At 46.4% G+C, this 6150-nt stretch overlaps 1 protein-coding gene across 1 annotated transcript in view; it reads left to right on the top strand.

Annotated features, from left to right (window-relative positions):
- The window catches only part of RHOU (ras homolog family member U), a 34958-nt gene that overhangs the window by 3541 nt on the left and 25267 nt on the right, over positions 1-6150 (top strand). The gene's annotated exons all lie outside the window — the stretch shown is intronic.

A 6150-nucleotide genomic window follows, 5' to 3' on the forward strand; every position in this document is an offset into this window, starting at 1 on the left:
CCTTGGTAGTGCTTTTCTTCTGCATTTTCTAATTTTTGTACTGTTAATTTCTTAATTCTTCATGTTTTCTTTTCCTGCTGTGTGTTTATACTGTCGGTGGGCATCCTGCTGAGGATCTCAGCTTTCTGCTTTTTCTAAAGGTAGGTACCAACATGTGAGTTTTGTTCTGCCCGAGAGACACTCTGCTAGACTGCAAGCCCCTGCAGAGATGTGAAAAGTCGCTTGTCCCAACTTCAGCTGTCTTGTGTAAGATGTTCAGCTTAATGACTTCTCAAAGTCAAGCTTGTGTGACCTCTTGTCATTTAACTTCAGTATTGGACTGAAATTCCAGTGAGAGCTCATGCTCATAACGCAGCGTTGCACTCCAGCACAATAATGCAGGAGGTCCCCACCACCAATCTTCATAACTTATGCAGTCTTTACATTCCCTTTGCTGCACAACTCTTATGTTTTAATTGGGTTACCTTTTACTTAAAAATATTAGTAGTTCTGCAAACTCTCAGTGTGTTTTCTCTGAAGAAAATCAAATCCAGAATGGGGCTTACCTGTCAAGGAGTTTTGTGAGCATAGCCTGTAGACACATACTTTTTCCTCAGAGGTTTAAGAGTTGTGATATGCATTCAATCCCTACAGACTCTGAAAGGTAGCGGAGAGAGAAACACCACAAACTGTGGAAAGCATGTTTCCTAATCTTACGTATTATATTGGTTTTGTGAAAAGAGATTTACGCCCTTTATAATTACAAGGGATGCTGACTAGAGTAATAGATCAGAATTTGATTGAGCCACCTTGGACACAGAGTAATTACCTCTTGAGTATTTAGGAAACTTCGCTAATACAACTTCAGTGGCCTCAGCGTGCCCTGTAATACAGTTCTCAACTTCAGGGTTACAGACTGAACTAGATTCTCTGCTACAGATGTGATCTGTTTGACACAGCAGAGAGAAAGTACTAGCAAGAGGCCTGGCCTGTGCTGACCACTGAGCAGTGTTCCCCCCTCCCCGGTGGTTTACATGGCTGATCAGGGCAGCTTTAAGGCAATTTTAGATCACCCTTCTGCGACCCTGTGGTATTTATCCTCTCTCTCCCTCCCCATGCAGTGGCTGGATCACAGCTGCATTCCCTTCGATGGCTTGAGCAGCCTGCTTCTCACCCAAGCAGAAGATTATATGGGAGGATGGAGAGAACTTGCTCCCCAAATTACTTGAAGAGAGCTGTGATGGCACGTGGCTACCAGTGGGGGTCCCACAAGAGCTCTGCATTGGCGAGCATCACCTCGGCGCAGGGAAAACGAGCACCCGCCGTATACGTGAGCAGATACAATTGCATTCAGTTTGTTCTCATAGATCAGTACAAGAGCTAAAAGCAGGTGTGAAAGCTGAGATATTAATCTCTTCATGTCATGGCAGGAGCTGGACTCTGAGGCATCGGCGAAGATTACCCAAAATACAATTTGGCCCTGCAGCTGTTGGGAATCTTGTTCGGATGTGCTAATATGTCGGCATGTGATTATTGAATGTATTGCGTTAGGGAGGTGGACCAGGGAGAAGAGCAGGTAGCATTAACTTCACTGCTGCTTGGGAAGTCCTTAGAGATGCTTGGATTAATGATGATGTCAAGTTATTTAAAAAAAATGAATCATGCAGCTCTTTCGTACTGACACACAGAGTTCTTTCTCTGTCCTCCCAGAAAGCTGATCCAGTCAAAATCAAAATTCTCATGAAGGTGAGAGAGGGTGAGCCAAATCCTTTGCGATACGAGGCATGTGAATCTAAACACCTGCAAACTTGGGCAAAATTGAGATCTGAACTTCTGACACCCCCTGCCTGTCTGTGGGCCGAGGGAAAACTTTGCCTCAAACACTTCCAGACTTCAAGTTCTCTGGGCTTTGAGTCATTCCTACTGTTTCTAAAATTACAATTCATCACAACCGCCTCTGCCAGTCAGATTTGTTATGACTAATGTGTTTTGGTTTTTTTCAATTGCAGCTTTACAGCACTGCTGCAGTCTGGGGACTCCTGTTGTTATGTTCATTTTCAGCTCTCCGGACCCAGTTTTCGCAATAGGAAGGGGCCCAGCTCCCTGCCCCAGCTCCTGCAGGATGGGGTTGTCAGAAGAGTACTTGAAGCTCTGCGGAGAATCATTCCTTCCTCAGGATTCAGTGAATTTTCCTCTCAAAATGTGGGTGTCTGATAAGCAGCTCCTGTTCTGCTTTTTTTCCCCCCACTAACAATTGGCAGGATTGTTTGTTTTCCCACTCCGCAATGTAACTTCTCCAGCAGAGGTGCCAGATTGGCTTTGTGGAGGAAGGAGGCCAAACTGCGTGTTAAATTACAGTCCATGCATCTGTCTCAACGTAATTCAGGCCGTATACCTCCCTGCCTGCTCTCGCTAATGACAATGTACGTGGGGAGGAGGGGGATTGGGGGGGTTGCAAGGAAAGACCTCTAATCTTTGTCCCTCTGACTTCCATCCAGCAAGGTACTTAAGCACACACTGAACAGCATAATATGTCCCCCTGAATTTGAGAGGCCCACTCCTACACTCAGTCAATTAGATGTTAAAGTGCTTTTCGTTCGTGGAGCATCAGTAAAGCTCTGTTGAATTTCACAAAACCAACCGGTAAAGAAGCGATAGGGGGGCGATACTAGAGCAACAGCAGCACGTGAGCAAAGTGTGCATTTCTGTGACACCTCAACTCTAGTGTGACAAATTGTGGTCCCAGACAAAGCCTTCCCCTTCTTCAGCGGGAGCAGTAGGCTCCATAAATCACCAGCGTCGCAACTTTCCAGGAGGCAGCAATAATAGAGTTGGACACTCTAAAATGCAGTTGCTTCATCTGACCGGGCGCGGTACGTGGCACTGCGTTAGGGTGGAGGAAATGCCCTCGGGAGAACTCCGATGCTTAATGAAGGGTGTGCAGGGAGGGTGGATCAGCTGCAGTCCTGGGGTGTGGCTCCACCTGAGCCCCACACCGGTGCCGCCTGGCACCGGGAACCGCAGTCCCGGCCTCCTGTCACACCTCCATCCTCCCTCGTTTTACCCAAACCCAGAGCCTCCCACTGCGAGCGCTTCCCTCCTGCCGAACACCCGGCCTGAAACAGGTCTCCTCCCTCGGTGGGATTAAACCCCATCCTGTTTGCTTGGCGACAAGTGATGTGCACAGTAGGCAGAAGGCCCCTGCGCTGCCTCCTGGCATCTTCACAGCAAATAGCCCCTCTCCTGGTGTGCCTGTAATCAGTCACCATTTTTTGTTTTCCCCTGAAGTTTATTACCATTTAAATAGCCTTCCAGCCTGAGATGTCCTGGGGGGGGGGGTTCTGGCTCTGCTGCCTCATGCTCTGTGAAATTAATTCCCCTAAGATAGTGTCCTCACAGGAAAATTGTACGGGTTCAACTAAACTGGTTTAGAAACTGTTTTAAACCCATGCAAGACCTTCTGTGGGCCTTTAGTTTTGGCTGGAGCACTTTCTATGTACTTGGCTTGGGCTGTAATATGCTTAGACAGCGAAGTGTTCATTCCCAACCAAAATTACAGCACCGAATCCTGCTGTCTGGGGCAATGTTTTTGACTACTGTGGGCAAATTCCATTTTTAACTCAGCGTGTGTTTTTAGACCTTGAAGATTTAAGGGCCAGACTGCAAATGCCTTTAATCAGGAAGCAATTAATTGCACAAATTTCCTCCTTGCAGTCAGTGTAGCGCTCATCCAGGTAATACTCCCTGCGAGGCGATGGCTCATGCCTGCACACTACTTTTATTACTGTATGTCTCTGCTAATTAGTTCCTGTTGGATGGTAGGCCAGGTTGCTACAGGGGGTTCAGATAAAAGGTACATTTAGTTAAGACAATCTAAAGATAGCTTCAAGAATTATTATTATTATTATTTCTGAAGAAAACTCCCAAGCAGGATTCATGCTTTTGATAGAAGTCAGGACCAGGTTTGTGAGGGTTGTTCCCGTACCTTGATGTTGAGCATGCTCGACTGGGTTTTTCTCCAGAGCACCCTGGTGCTCACCTAAGACCGATCCCAAGTAGGAAACACCCAGTTTGCCTCTTGCACCCACCTCCATGCAAAGGATCACAGTCCTGGTTCTCCCTCAAAAACGATGCTCAGCTTCACTTTGAGAGAGGGGTATGTGTAGCAGGGCAGGGAGAGCTGGGGGGATGTTTAGCCCTCATTGACAGTCCCTGGGGCAGCACATACACAATGTCTCACAGAAGAGGAGGGTAAGGCTTCAGCTGCCCCCCTGGCCCACATTCAGGTCAGGGCCATTTCCCCCCTGCTAACGCTGACACCAACCTTGTTCGCTTTTTCAAACACAAGCCACACATCCTTCCTGTCCTACATGCTGGCTAGAAACGACAAACTCCCTCATTATGCTATTATAATTTACTAGCAGAAACCTTCCTCTCTGCACACACAACTCTTCATGTTTGACTATTATAATTGTATTTTCAAAGTTATAAATAACACATTAGCCTGGTTTATGTGTTCATGCAAGTCAAGCTATAAACTGGCAGATGAATGAAATTAACTGTCTCCAGAATTCACATTCCTGTCACTTATTCAATTATTTGATCAACATAATTGCTCAGAGCAAGAGCTAATTGGAAAATGACATGCATTTACCCTCTCTATAGAGGAGAAGCAGCTTATCGGGTATTTTACTGCAGGCACTTTCATTATTTCCAATATTCTGGAAGAAACAAGGTTTTTAAACGAGCCAGGCCCAAACACACAAAGCTTGTTTACTAGCCAGATGCTTTCCCACCCTTAAAATAGTTCCAGTATTTTGTGGTGCAAGGGTTTGAACACGTCTATACTGCAGTGCATATAAGTACCTTGGCACACAGGTATGGGAGCCGCAAGCCAAGCTTGCCTCCAGGAGTCTACAGCACTAAATGTGTCCTTGCTTCTGTATGTCTGCATTCATGCTGGTGCTGCAGCTATATGTGTTTGGTTCTGCCTATGACCGGCTCCCATCCCTGGGACCTCATATGGAGAGTTATCAGTCGGCTGAGGCAGAAGAACCTCTTAGGAGTAGGAAAGGCAGAAAGTGATTTTTTTCTTGTTGTACAGAAGACTGTAATTCCCCATCTTGCCAGCTCAAACTCTGCATCAAGGCCACGGTTTGAAACACTGATACCTTTGGAATTATTTTTTTGTCCCTCGCCTCGCTCAGGCCTTCTGGTTAACACTGCAAGTCCGCATACACGCACACATCCACACATCTGTGCACTTTGTTATTAAAAGAAAATCTAAGAAGCGGGTGCCAAAACAGAGGGAGGAGGTAGGAGACTCGAATCCTAAAACCGGTCCCCGTTTCCATTATTAGCTCTAGCATTGTTTGGGGTTGGAATATTTAATTTGTTTAAGTAGGAGACAAGCAAGCACTTTTCCAAGCTGTGTGGAGGGGGAGGAAGCTCATCTATCAACGCCAACAGTTTGCAACCTATTGTCTGCAGGCCCTGAGGGGATCTATGGGTTATCTGTAGGGGAAAGGGAGCTAAGAAAATCAACCCCGTTGTCAGTTGCCTTAAATTCATGACAGATGGTCTGCACCTCCTCTGGAAAATATTGGGTTCTGCACACTAAAACTGGGTAAAAACCAGTGTGTTTTCCTCCTGCTGTTCGTGAGCAGTTCAAGCATCATTTTTTGGCTGCTTGAAAAGACTCCAAAAGTGGTCCACAGAGCATGTGAGGACTGAGAAACACGCTGTACTGGATCTTGCTCCCTGAGCTCTAGCTGTGCCGTTAACACTGCACAAGTGGTACAGGACGGCTCTGGGAAACTCACTGTACTGCATGCAGTGTCCTAGAGGTTAGTACTGTCTATATTTGATGAGAAGTAGTCAATCAGGTGAGTAATTATTTAGTTCATCCAAGAGGAGATTAAGAAATGAGTGCAGCACAGCCTATTTGTACTTACACCAGGACATTTCTGATAGTGGAGGGTTTTTAGGGTAGGAAGCAAAAGTATACAGCAAGAGAATAAAAAAGTAGCCCCCACCACGGGTGGCCAGGGAGCTTGCAGGAGTCCCCGGAGGAAGAAACTACCTGTAAGCACAAGTTTGTTGTGCTGCTTAATGGGGATGCCCTGCAGTTTGGAAAAGAGGGGTGCTGAGGACTCCGGCTGCCATTCCTGT

This window comes from Pygoscelis adeliae, unplaced genomic scaffold (genome assembly GCF_000699105.1).
Source record: "Pygoscelis adeliae isolate BGI_AS28 unplaced genomic scaffold, ASM69910v1 Scaffold77, whole genome shotgun sequence".
NCBI lineage: Eukaryota > Metazoa > Chordata > Aves > Sphenisciformes > Spheniscidae > Pygoscelis > Pygoscelis adeliae.